A 14,822-nucleotide genomic window follows, 5' to 3' on the forward strand; every position below is an offset into this window, starting at 1 on the left:
AGTTAATTTATTTAATCACTTTACAGCCTGACAGCAGCCCCTTCCTTCTCTCCTTCCAGTCCCACCCTGACACCCCCCTTTCTACATTCCTCACTTCCCTTCTCCTCAGAGAAGGGGACGCCCTCCTATGGGTACCAACACTGACAACATCAAGTCACATTGGAACAAAGCAGCCCAACTATTGGAAAGGGATCCAAAGGCAGGAAACAGAGTCAAAGTCTTGAAGAGGTCATGAATCTCTTTTGCTGTTTAGTACAGTAGGCATCTAGTGTGTGCGATGTGCATGGAATTGGGCTGTTAGAAAGCCAATCTCTGTGAGCCAACTGCCACCGAACCCACTGTGTCAAGTGGGTTTTCAAGTGGAAGGATGTTGAGCAGTTTGATAGCAAGTTCATAAAAAAGCCAGACTCCTCCCCAGTTTTCATTTGTGCTTTCTATTTTCAAGAAGAATTTAGTATCTTTAGCCAATGTCCAACCTGAAGAACTACATTTAAATGCCCATGTGTTAACACCAACATGGGGTGTTGTAATTTAGATTTCTCTTTGTGCTTCAGTTAGCTGCTAGGTTAAGCTGGTTTGTTTGTTTTATTGGCTTTTATTGAGTATCCATTAGTAGAATCCTCATACTTTTTTAAAGGAGATTGTGTTCAATGGATTAGAGAGTTTAGGTGCTATGGGGAAATTTATCTAACTCTGAAAACTTTTCCTGAAGTTCTACATATTCTGCCTCCTTAACCAATAGTCTATTATTCCTTAAAAATGGTTCTTAGAAATGAGCAAGAACTATATCATCCGAACAGAACAAAATACAAGGAACACATATATCTAAATTAAAAAGGAAACAAGATTAGCGTCATTGTAATTGTTCTTTAAAGACATACAATTAACAATTCATAGTCTTATCCCACATGTGGTAACTTGTATTGCACATATATCTTAATGTTCAATTCTTTATTAAAGGAACTTATAAGCATTTGAAACTAGTTTGTATGATACCCTAAGGTAGAAACGTTTCACAGTAATTTTCTCAAACCCTTCAGTACTGAAAGTAGACTGAAAGTAGACTATGGGGGATTCCAAGATGGTGGTGTCCAGCATGTACCTAGTCTAGAGAGCAGAGGAGAATGGGAAATAGACTGAAGGGAACAAAACCAGCCCCACCCCACCCCCATCCCATTGCAGCCCTACAACCCCCAGTTTGGAAGTCACAAACTTCGAGTACCCTGCACTCCTCTGCATACTGGAGCAAGTGCAGCCCTCTCCCAGCTGGGGTGGGGGGGAGGGGGCAGAACAGAAGATCATCTCCACAGCAAAAACTGTAAGTGAATGGGTTCCTCATCCCAAAACCCAGACTTGGAGACTTCTCAGACTGAATAGTTGAGGAGGGTCAGAAGAAGGACCCTCATGCCCCCATAGTAGTTGGATGTCCCCTGGAGCTGGGAATCACAAGTCCCAAGCACCCTGCACTCTTCTGAGTACTGGGGTGAGTGTAGGCCTCATGGGGAACAGAGGATCAGTATTCTGGTCTCCAAGCCACTGTTCCACTCTACTGCTGATTCCTCTGAGGAGACCAAGTAGTCAGAGGAATCCTGATGAATTCTGGATCCTAGGTGGCAGAGCTCAGAGCAATCTATCTGCAGGAGAACAGTGTCTGCCAAGCCAGTAAACAAATCAGATACCTTCCGAAGGGACTCACTCCCTCAACTGCCAGCTTAGAAAACAGATGGCTAAAGGAAAGAAAAGAACACAACCAGCAATAACCAGGACATCATGGCTCCACAAGAAAGGCCAAATAACAACGGGAAACTCTCATGAAGCTGAGTCTTGGGAAAATGACCTTAAAGCTATGCTTATATGGTTCTTTGAGAATTACGAAGAGGAAATAAATAGATCCTTCAAAGAATTACAAGAAAATACAAACAAACAAATAGAGGATATTGAAAAGAAAAAGAAAACCACAATAAAAAAGGTGAAGGAAATGTACAAAACTATTCAAGAAATGAAAATGAAATTAAAATCAATTAAGAAAGCACAAATGGAGAAGACTCTGAAAATGGAAAACTTAAGAGTAGGGATCAGGAACCGACAAGTAAGTGTCACCAACAGAATTCAGTAGAGGAGAGAATCTCAGGGGCTGAAAATACAATAGAAAAAATTGATACATCTCTCAAAGAAAATATTAAAACAGAAAAATTTGTGACACAAAACATCCAAGAAATCAAGGACACCATGAAAAAGTGTAACCTCAGGATTATAGGAGTAAATGAAAAGGAAGATGCCATGTTTCAAGGACCAGAAAATATTTTCAAGAAAATTTCCCCAATCTAAAGAAAGAAGTGCCCCACCTCCCCCCCCCAAAAAAAAGAAAGAAAAAGAAAAAGAAAAGAAAAAAGAAAAAGAAAGAGATGCCCTTGAGCATACAAGAGGCCTACAGAACACCAAGTAGGCTAGAACAGAGAAGAAATGCCTCTACATAATAATGAAAGCAATAAATCACAGAATAAACAAAGGACATTAAAAGCAGCAAGGGGAAAAGACTATGTAACATATAAAGGCAGACCCATCAGAATTACACCTGACTTTTCAACAGAGACCATGAAAGCCAGAAGTGCCTGGGCTAATGTCATGCAGATACTAAGAGACCACAGATACCAACCCAGACTACTATATCCAGCAAAACTTTCCACCACCATAGATAGAGAAAACAAGCTATTCCATGACAAAACCAAATTTAAACAATATCTATGCACCAACCCAGTTCTACAGAAGATATTAGAAGGAAAACCTCAACATAATGAGGTCAACTACACCCAAGAAAACATAGTATATAATCTTACAACAGTAAAACCAAAACAGGCACAGTCACACATGATCACCACCAACTCCACAATTAAAGGATCCAATAATATCTCTCAATCTCAATGGCCTTAACTCCACAATAAAAAGACACAGACTAACAGAATAGCTGGGAAACAAGATTTTATTCCTTCTCAAGTCTCTCATGGTGTTGAAGACCAGATAGTTTAATTTTACAATGAAGCTTAATTGTTAGGGTTTAAGATGTTTTTAGGTCTAGATAGATGTTTTAAATTGACTGAGATGAGATATGATAAATACTGATTTACATTCAGAATTTTAGGAGCACCAAGATAGGAAAGATGTTTTCTTCCAGTTTGCCAAATACAAATAGCCAAAACACTAATGAATATAACATTTATATAATTCCTGATGTTTTGTGGTTTTTCTTGCTGTAGGTAGTTTATTGTATATATGTGTAATATTATAAATGTATATGAAAAAAGGAAAAATAATAGAAAAGGAAAACTATGGAGGAGGTTTGACAGGAGGGAATGGAAGGGGGAAATGATGTAATTATAATCTCAAATATAAAAAAATATATGTGTGTAATATTATAAATGTATATGTAAAAAAAGAATTAAAAAAATAAAAAAGTAGACCAGGATTTTGGATGACAATGAAATCTCAACGTAGTTTTATCAATAATAAAACTGTATCAATTTCATAAGTAGCATTTGTATGAAACATTAAATATCAATCTTTCTATCAAATGCTTTAAAACTTGTGTTACCGCAAGAAACTCAAATCTTTTCATCTCCCTCACTTTTTTAGAATTTTAGGTAAATGTTTTAATTCTCCTCACCTAGTGAAACCTTCCTTTCTACAAAGAGCCTGCTGGATTCTCCGAACTTAAGTGACTTGGTGGCTTACTTCCTCTCATTGTCCTTTTTTTCCTCTGTAACCCGTCGTGGAACCCTGATGGTAACGTTGAAGTCTGACGTTTCCAGATGGCTTTTGAGCTCAGTCTATAATGGTGAACTCCCTTTGTCAATGAGGCTGTCTCTTCACCTGATCTGTGGACCCTCAGTTTATAATAAGGCGTGTCAAGTAGCGCTCAGGCCTGACCGGTTCCTGATAGAACCTGTTTAGCAAGCACCTGGGGATAACCCCGCCCTATGCTAAGGAGACCCTAGCCTTCAGCAAATGACCTTTAATCCTACCTGGAAGTTCTTCCCCCACCCATAGGATAATTAAGTACTGTGTTTTCCTTCTTGTGAGAAGACCCCTGCTCCTGCATATATGAAAGAGGTACTGGACCACTGCATGTAGATTAAGTATCCTGGCACCTCTAGCCTGAGTAAATCAGATACCTTCACCCACAACCCCCTCCCCACTGCGCAAGGTTTATAAATATAGGTTGGCTGGCTTTGTGCTCTTGTGCTTGTGTCAGTCCTCCACCATGACTGCCTAAGACTCCGTTTATTCTGGGGGAAGAATCAGTCAAGGCAGTCAAGGCCTCGATGGCAGAGCTTCCTTGGCAGTGCTGAAACCCGCTCCATCACCTCCATCTTGGGCCTCTGCCTCACCAGACCTGCCTGCTGCCGGTTTCAGACATCCATCTGCTTCTTCTGCTGTACCTAGCAGAGCAGCTTGGCAGAGGGCTCTAACACTTTTCGTATCACAGGCTTGTAGAGCTCCTCAGTCTCCACTGCTGTCTGATACCAACAGTTTCATTCTAAAAGAGCTAAACTGTAACACCTGGTGGGAAATCATTTCCACCTCTCCTGGTGAGCTCGGGAGCCTCACCTAGCATACAGGCCTCACCCTAATGCACTCTAGCTGTTCCTGAGAGAAACTGGACCTTTGATCTCTACATCTGTCTGTTCTCCTCTGGAAGCAAGCAGCATTCAAACTGGCTCGCTGGATGTTGAAGCCACGCCACTGGCTGGTTGGTGAATGACACCTCATTACTTTAAAACTGGCCAATCATGAAAGACTATGAGGTTGGCTTCCACCACTAGGGAAAATACACGGTCACAGCTCTGTTAGAATAAACACTGAATGTGCCTCCAGCCTCTGTGTGTTTTCCATTTTGGGAGTAGAGCAGCCCTTTTGATCAAGAGTAAAGTTTTATCTTGTCTGGACATTTCAAGGAGAGTGATGGGGTCTTTATTTTTTTTTACCCCATATTACTTTTCACAGTGTTGGTTAATACGCATATTTGAGTGAAGCAGATATCTAGAAAATCTGTATGGTTTTTGCTCATTATTGCTTTAAATCCTTACATTTCTCCAAAGTAGGTTCTATTAACATTTGATTCTGTCAGATATTCTGCCACAGGGATGAGAAAGTAACCAATACAGAAAACTGGTAGCTGAAGGTACAGTCCTTGCTGAAGGAAATGTGATCACATAGTTTTTAAGCCTCCCAACCTGGTCTGCAGGAGGAATGGAGTAGAATGCTATGCACAGAGCTTAGACAACAATTTTGGTCAGAGTGTGAAGATCATCCAACGGATAGAAATGAAGGTAATGAAGTCTTGATCCTGGTTCATGAGATTTCTGTGAGGGAATGAGCATGGCTAGTGGGCTAGAGGCCATTGGTACTACATTCTGGCAAGGAATCTGGCTGCATTCTGCCATGTCCTAACTTTAATGAGGTTGAAATAGGTTAAACTGGCAGAGAAAATTTCAAGACAGCATAGCATTTAGGTTGTCACATAGTAACTGGTCACTATATTTATTGATATTGATTATGTGAATCCAAAGCAGAACAGTATGAAAGATGTGCAGTTTTGCAAAAAGTAATTGCAGACAAGGTATCTAGGAAGAGAATACCTGAAAGTATATTATAAAGTTTAATGTCATTATAGAGAAACATTGGTCTGTGCACCATAAAAATAAGAAAGTTGCCTCAAGAGCAAGACACCACCCTTGGAAATTTCCAACTTGTGGAAATGTAAGTTCATTTGAAAGTGGAAAACATGCACTACAAATGCAAATAAAAAGGTTCCCTACCAGAATACAATAGCACAGGAAGGTGTTTCTGCACATCCAGCCACTAAGGTGTCCAGAGGTCATTTCTGCTGTGGTGGAATTGGGACCCAACATATCTCACACTTGCAAAAGAATCTGGCAGCATTGGGCACATAACTAGATTTGCAGGCATACAAAATGTGGAAATTATAGTTCTACAGAGGCTTACACCGAGGTTCTAGAAAGAAACTCAAGTGAAACAATATGTCACCGAGTTGAGAAGTCACACATGAAGGTGTGAAAATGAAGCATAAGTTACACTGGAAATCTCGGAGGATACTGAGAAAAGTTGCAGTCATGAAATGGAGCTGGCCTAGGAGACAGTGGGAATTTGTAACGTGGGAGGAATGGGAGCATCAAAGGTTCTTGGAGCTCAAATGGTACCATCAAATAACCCAGATGTTGGATATGAAGCTTTGGAATTTGGTATTTTTTCTTTGTTTTTTCTGCCCTTGGATTTTGCTTTGGTTTGATTTCCCTTGCTATCCTTGTTTTCTCCTTTGAGACTAGGATACTTATTTTGTGCCACTGGATATGGGAAATATGTAGGTTGTGTGTTGATTTTATACAGGCTCCCAGTTAAATGCATTGACCCTGAAGAGCTTTTTGGATTCTTGAGTATTGAGACTGCCAAAGATTATGGAACTTTTACAGTTTGACTAAATGCATTTTGCTTTAAGAAGACAACCATTAGCTTTTTGAGCTCCAGGGGTTTACTGGTGTATTCAAAAGGTGATATGTTGTGGACTACGGGGATGGGACATCGGTGAGGGGTGCTACTGCTTTTCCAGAGAACCCAAATTAAGCTCCCAGATGTCATGTTAATCAGCTCACAACTTCTAGCTTCATCATGCATGCACTCCTGTGCATAGCCACACAACATACATAAACATAAAATACATAACTAAAAGTGAAAATAAAATTTAAAACTAAAGGTGATATGTTTGAATGTCATGTGATAAGAGCTAAACTTATGACAATAAATCATCATTCTCAAAATGAATGTATTTAAACTCACCAATTGGATTGGTCTCTAAGGCCAGAGAGATTTGAATGAGGAGGGAAATCCCACCATGAACATGAGTGTTGATATGCAATGGACTGGGGCCGTGTGCTCAATAAAATAAAAAAAGGATTAAGTGATGTGAGGATAAACATTAATTTCTTTCCTTTCTGCTTACTTACTGTAGAAATAGTCTCACACCACTCACATGATGCCGTTACCTGGCATGATTTATATATATATATATATATATATATATATATATATATATATATATATATATTCTAAAACTGTGAACCAAGCAAACTTTTCCATCCCTAAGTTGCTTTCATCTGGTATTTGTTCAAAGCAGCAAAAAGAGCATCTCCTATTGCTTCTATCATGAAAATGAAAACTAAGGAAAAAACGTTTGATCTAAAGCAAGCATAGTGTAGTTCTAGGAACGTTCTATTAAACTTACTACTTGTATACAACCTCAATTCTGGAGCTCCTACCACACAATAGATGCAGAGGGGAACATGCTTTCCCTTTATCTTGCTTGACGCTATTCCAAGGGAGTTCACCTAACACGTGTATATCTCCCTGACCGTGGTCCTATGTTGGACAGGGATGAAAGAAAGCTTCATAATCTTTTGGACTGAGGATTAAGAAACACAGATGGGGGAAATGGGACAGACAAAAAGTCAATAGCTAAGCCAAGAAGAGCTTCAACTTCCAAAAAATTGTTGTGTTCCTAGTGAAGTTGCAAGGTGGTTTTGGGGATTAACATAATTCAATCTAGCTCGCATTTCCTTTATTTCAGCAAGCTGGCATGCCCACAAGCAGAATATACACTGAAGTGTGCCCTGGGGAAGGGAGCAGCTCAGTTAGTAAAGTGGTTGCTTTCTAAGCATGAGGACTTGATTTTGATCCCTAGTAGCTCCAGAAAAATTGCGATGTGTGTCAGATAATCTCAGTGCCAAACAGGTTCCTGAGGGGCACACTGGCAATAAACATAGTCCATGGCAAGTTCCAGGCCAATGAGAGCCCCTGTCTCAAGGTGGACAGTGTTCCTGTTAGGAACACATGTTGTCCTCCTAACCTCCACAGTCTTATATATTAATACCTACATGCACACAATTAGCTTACACACACATGAACACACACACCCATGAACAAACACACATAATGCCTTGGTGACATAGTCATAGGTGGATGGAAAGGAAGTAGAACAAGACAGAAAAAAGAGGTCAGAATGAGGCTGAGTGCCATGAACTCTACCCAAGTTCTAGGGGATCTCTGGCGCTACTGTAGCCCTTCAGAGTTGCACCAAAATGGAACAAGATGGACAAGCTTTGCTGCCATTACATCCATAGTTATTGTATTAAATTTGCCTGTGGAAAGGCTAGAACCTGGGACAGGTCAGTTCTCTGGAGCTGAGGCAATTCTTAAGGGCCCAGAGACTAGTCTTTCCTCAAAGGGGTATCTGCATAACACACAAGGCACCTGCCACATCAGACTTACTCATTTCAAAATCTCCTAGGAGCCCTGAGACTCAAGTTGCTCTGTGAGCTGGTAGACATAAAATGCAGGCAGACATTTTAATTTTAAATAAATTTCTCAAATAAAAGTTTGATGCACTGAAATTTTATAACTACTCTTTTATTCTTTTATGCATTTATTCAAATCCATTAAGAAAAGACAATAGTCTAGTACTTTGATCTTTGCCTATAGCACATATTTTCCCATCTCAAAATACTTTCGTATGACTCTCATAAAAATTCTGCAAAATAAGCTGACCTCACATCTGTATTTTGTAGATAAGCAAAGGAGTTTAGGAGGCATAGATAGTAAGCTTAAGGTCACAAAAGTACTCAATATTATTCACCTTAATCTTGCACATCCCATTCAAAGACCCTCAACCGCTCCCTCTCTCATACACTTAAAATTTATTATTTATTATGTCAGTCATGGTGCTCTTTAAAAGAGATAGATATCCTCAAATTCCTTAGAAACTTTTCCAATGTTATGTTAGTGACCGTTCGTATAAAAACAAAATGTTTCTCCTGTCATGGGAACAGCAGAGTTTACACTGTATTCTACCACACATAGATGCTCATTTGGTACCAGCAATAGCTTTTGCTTTAACCTACAAGACCAGAAAAGGAACTGCTGCTCTCAATTCTGCTTTTTTTTCTTTGTAAGCCTTTCCTGAATCTTCATAAGGCTGAGTGCTGCTTTCCAGAAAGGGTGACAGCATATTCAGGTCCCTTTCAAAAGGCACTTGGGACTTTAGATGGCATCTATGAGGAAGTGATTTAACTAAAAGAGCAAGCTAAAATAAACACAGGTTGCATTTAATGGGCAAGGAACCTGTCTGTTGATTTATTCACTTTATATCTTGGTAGTAGTTCCATTCCTTCTCGCCTCCCAGTCCTGCTTTCTCTTCCTCTCCCCCACCCGTCCTCCACTATTCCTCAGAAGAAGGGAGCTCCCTTCCCATCCACCCCAGCTCATCAAGTCACATCCCAACTGAGAATGTTCTCTTCCCTTGCAGCCTGGCAAGGCAGTCCTGCCAGGGGGAAGTAACTAAAAAGCTGGCAGAAGAGTCCGTGTCAGAGAGAGCCCCCAATTCCCTTACTAGAGGATCCACATGAAGCCTGAGCTGCCCATCAACTACATCTTTGTAAGTGCATAGGTCCAGTCCATGCAAGGTCCATGATTGGTGTTTCAATCTCAAAAGGCCTCCTCTGGACCCTGATTAGTTAGCTCTGTTTAGTCTTCTTGTGAAACTCTTGTTACCTCCATGTCTTACCCCCGCCCATTTCCACAAGACTCCCTCTGCATCACCCAGTGTTTGGCCATGAGTTTCAGAATCTCCTTTGAGGCATTGCTGGTTTAGAGGCCAACTTTGCTAGGCTCCTGTCTGCAAGCATAGTGAAGTATCATTAATATTGTCAGCAGTTGGTTCTTACCATGGGGTGGGTCTAGAGTTGGCCAGGCATTGGTCGGACACTCCCTCAATTTCTGATCTATCTTTATCTTTTCACATCTTTACACCATCTAACTAGACAAGTCTCCTAGTAGAGGGAGGGGAACACCAACCCACCCACAAAAACTTCGAATCAAAATTCACCCTTTCTACAAGATGTGCAGAAAACTTGGTTTTTGCTGTGGTACTTTCTTCAAATTCTGATCAACTCTCTAATTCTCTCTAAATCCCCAGATCTGTGTATAGCAACAGAGGACCTGTATATCAGTTTTATAAAAGACTTGGTGCTGTACTCCACATTGACAGCTTTACTAAATGAAAGTCAGAATCTTTCATCATCCTCACATGACACAGGGACATGACTAAGACACTACAGAAAGGTGAAGTTGTAGCTTATCTGCTATCTTTGAAGAAATAAACAATGATTTGAGAATGCTTTGAGTGACAATCTTACATGGTAATGCTGACAATATTTTTCTTCTCACAAAAAGTCTGGTGCTCATTCGTGTGCTGGGATTTCAGTGGGATAGAAACACTTATGTATGCTTATATATTAACAATTTTTATACAAAACAAAGGCTTTATTTTCTTGACTGCATTATCTCATGCATTCTAAACTATAATACATAATCAGTGAATTTTGTAGCTTTCTCAAAGGTTCTAGGGTGAATTTGACCTAACATATTCAAGGGGATTTCATACAGATTTTAAAGACTCTCGCTGAAGTTCATGGCCTTGAAGGTACATGGGTTTCCTTTTGAGCAAGAGGATATAGCTCATTAAATTAGATAAGTTCTTGTTGCTTCAGGCATCTAGCACTTATGACTCAATTCTACAGAATTTTAACTGTCCTTAACCCACAGTGATTCATCATTTCTTCAATGATTCATGTGACCATAGCTACAAATGAAGTTATTATAGATATTTAGGCTAATTTGTGAGCTCTTTCTGAGTTACCATTGTCTATCATATATACTGGAAGCAAAATTTTTCATCTTGGCTCTTTTAATTTAAAATAAAGCATCTCTGAGCATCTAAATGTGGAGCTGCCCTTGTGAAAGGCATCACCCCTTTTGGTTTCCCCAGTGCTGGCCTTGGGGAATTTTTATGCATTTGTTATTGCTTCTTTTTGTGCTAGTTACCCCTCATGATGCTGTTTGAGTGATTTATGTCCTCAGTTATTTTTATTCCATATAGTATTCTAGGCAGTCTTTATGTTTTAGATATTTTCAGGTCTTTCACATTTCTCCCACCTAACCACAGATTTATTTTATTTATTTTTATCATTTAGAAACTTAAATCCAAAGGGGGATCCAAGATGGTGGTGACCAGTGCACATGGTGTCAGGTTAGCAAGACTCCAAAATGCAAGAGTCTGCATTTTTCCAGGTGAGTCTGTGTTTCCCATGGGTGCGGGGAACTAGCAGTTCCTTTAGCCACATACTTCCTGGCATCAGGCTATTCCATGAGATCCAGCAACCAGTCCACAACCATACCCACCATCCCAAGGAGGGATGGTTTTTAGCACAGAATTCTACCAGACTTTCGAAGGAGAACTAATACCAATACTCCTCAAACTATGCCACAAAATAGAAACAGAATAGACATTGCCAAACTCATTCTATTAGGGCACAGACACCCTGATAGCGAAATGACAAAAAGACCCAACAAAGAGAATTTAAGACCAATTTCCCTTATGAACATTGATGAAAAAAAATACTCACAAACCGAGTCAAAGAACACAGCAAAAATATCATCCATAATGACAAAGTAGTCTTCATCCCAGGCATGCTAAGGGTAGTTCAACATATAGAAATCCATCAATGTAATCTACCATATAAACAAACTGAAAAAATAAAACCATATAATCATCTCATTAGATCGTCAAAGTTTTTGCCAAAATCCAACACCTGTTCATGCTAAAAAGTCTTGGATAGATCAGGGATACAAGGCACATACCTAAACATACTAAAGACAACATGCAGCAAGCCTACACCCAATATTAAACTCAATGGATAGAAATGTAAAGCAATTCCACTGAAATCAGGGACAAGGCTGCCCACTATTTCAATATCTGTTCAATATGGTACTTAAAGTTCTAGCTAGAGCAATAAGATAACTAATGGAGATCAAGGAGATAAAAATTGGAAAGGAAGAAGCCAAAGATTGCTATTCACAGATGATATAATAGTATTTATAAGTGACCCCCAAAATTCTACCTGGGAACTCCTCCAGCTGCTGAACAATTTCAGCAAAGTAGCTGGATATAAAAATTAACTCAAAAATCAGTAGCCCTCCTGTATACTAGTGATAAATGGGCTGAGAAAGAAATTATGAAAACCACATGCTTCACAATAGCCACAGTAATATAAAGGATCTTGGTGTAACTCTAACCAAGCAAATGAAAGACCTGTATGACAAGAACTTCAAGTCTCTGAAGAAAGAAACTGAAAAAGATATCAGAAGATGGAAAGATCTCCCATGTTCATGTATTGGTAGGACTAACATAGTAAAAATCACCCTTTTACCAAAAGCAATCCACAGATTCAATGGAATTCCCATCAAAATACCAACACAATTCTTTACAGATCCTGAAAGAACAATTCTAAACTTCACATGGAAAAACAAAAAACCCAGAATAGCTAAAACAATCCTGTACAATAAAAGAATTTCTGAAGGTATCTCAATTCCTGATTTCATGCTGTGCTACAGAGCAATAGCAATAAAAACTGCATGGTACTGACATAGAAACAGAGTGGTGTGGATCAATGAAATCAAATTGAAGACTGAGAAATAAACCCACATACCTACAGACACTTGATATTTGACAAAGAAGCCAAAAAATACAATGGAAAAAAGTGATACTATCTTCAATGCTGATCTAACTGGATATCTACATGTAGAAAAATGCAAAAAGATCTGTATGTATAACCCTGCATGCAGAAAACTCAAGTCCAAGTGAATCAAAGACCTCAGGGGAAGACCAGATACACTAAATCTATTAGATGGAAAGTGGGAATCAGCCTTGAACTCATTGTCACAGGAGACAACCTCCTGGACAGAACACCAACAGCTCAGGCTCTAAGATCAACAATTAATAAGTGGGACCTCATGAAACTGACAACTTTCTGTAAGACAAAGTGTCAATAGAAGAAAACAACAGCCTAGGTTGGGAAAATATCTTCACCAACTCTACATCCAACAAAGGACTAATGTCTGAAATATATAAAGAACTCAAGAAATTAAGCACCAACATACCATATAACCCATGTAAAAATGGGGTATAGAGCTAAACAGAATTCTCAAAAGAGGAATTTTGAATGGAAAAGAAACACTTAAAGAAATGCATCTAAGCCAGGTGTGATGGCACACGCCTTTAATCCCAGCACTCAGGAGGCAGAGGCAGGTGGATTGCTGTGAGTTCGAGGCCAGCCTAGTCTACAAAGTGACTCCAGGACAGCCAAGGCTAACACAGAGAGACATTGTCTTCAAAAGCCAAAAATTAAAACAAACAACGAAAGAAAGAAAAAGAAAAGAAATCTTCAACATCCTTAGTCACCAGGAAAATACAAATCAAAGTGACCCATCAGAATGGCTAAGATGAAAACCTCAAGTGACAGCACATGCTGGCAAGGATGTGGAGAAGGGAACTACTCCTCCATTGCTAATGAAAGTCCAAACTTGTACAACCACTTTGGAAATCAATCTGGCACTTTCTGACAAAATTGGAAATCAAGACCCAACTATATCACTTCTAGGCATACACCCAAAAGATGATCCACCATAGTGCAAGGACATTTGTTCAACTATGTTCATAGCTGCTTTATAGTATCCAGAAACTGGAAACAATCTAGATGTTCCTCAACTGAATAATAGATAAAGAAACTGTGGCACGTTTACACAATGGAATATTACTCAGCTATTAAAAGCAAGGAGATCATGAAATTATCAGGCAAATGAATGGAACTAGAAAGAATCACCCTGAGTGATGTAACCCAGATCCAGAAAAAGACATATGGTATGTACTCACTTATAAGCAGATATTAGCCATATATTGAAAGATAATCACAGACCCAAAAAAAAGCTAAGTAACAGGGGCCACCCAAGGGAAGCCTTCCTTGAATCTCATTCAGAAGGGGAAATAGAAAAGACAAAGGCAGTGGATGTAGAGAGGGAACTGAGTAGGAGAGGGTGTGAGGAGGGAACCAAGGGGAAGAATCTGATGTGGGGAGAGTGAGAGGTGAGGTGAGAGGGTTTGGATAGCAAAGGGAAACAGAGAGAGGGGACATCACTGAGTTGAGCAGGAGACCTGTGACAGGGTACGCTATAGAGAGGATACGGGGATGTCTCCTAGCAGTGGGGGACACAGAGGAGACCATCTTCTAGGTAGGCAGTACTTACGGTGATGGGAGGGGAACACATCTTTGCCAGCATGTGCTGTCACTTGAGTTCAAGTTTGAACCAAAACTTACCTTGCCTACAAGATATGCAGAGATAAAGATAGACACTAAGGGACTGCCCATCCAATGCCTAGCCCAACCTGAGACCCGCACCATGGGAGAGACCCAAATCCTGACACCATTAATGATACTCTGCTATGTTTACAGACAGAAGCCTGGCATGAAAGACCAACAGAGTTAACTAACCTAGACCCGTGATGGCATATAGAGATAGAAGCACCAGCCAAAGAGCATGCATGGACTGGACATAGGCCCCCTACATATATGTAACTGATGGGCAGTTTGATCTTCATGTGATTTCCCTAGTAAGTTGAGCAGGTGCTGTCTATGACATGGACTCCGTTGCCTGCTTTGGATCATTTCCCCCTAACCAGGCTGCCTTGGCTGGCCTCAGTAGATGAGGAGCTAGCTCAGTCCTGATGCACTTGATGTGCTGGTGTGGGTTGGTGTGAGAGGTCCCCTTTTCTGAGAAGAAGGGGAGAGGGGACAGAGAAGAGGGTCGGAGGGAGGGGGCTATGACTGGGTTGTAAAGTGAATATGTAAATTAAAAATAAA

Source organism: Acomys minous, assembly GCF_964271855.1.
Source record: "Acomys minous genome assembly, chromosome: 3".
In the NCBI taxonomy this organism is placed as follows: Eukaryota; Metazoa; Chordata; class Mammalia; order Rodentia; family Muridae; genus Acomys; species Acomys minous.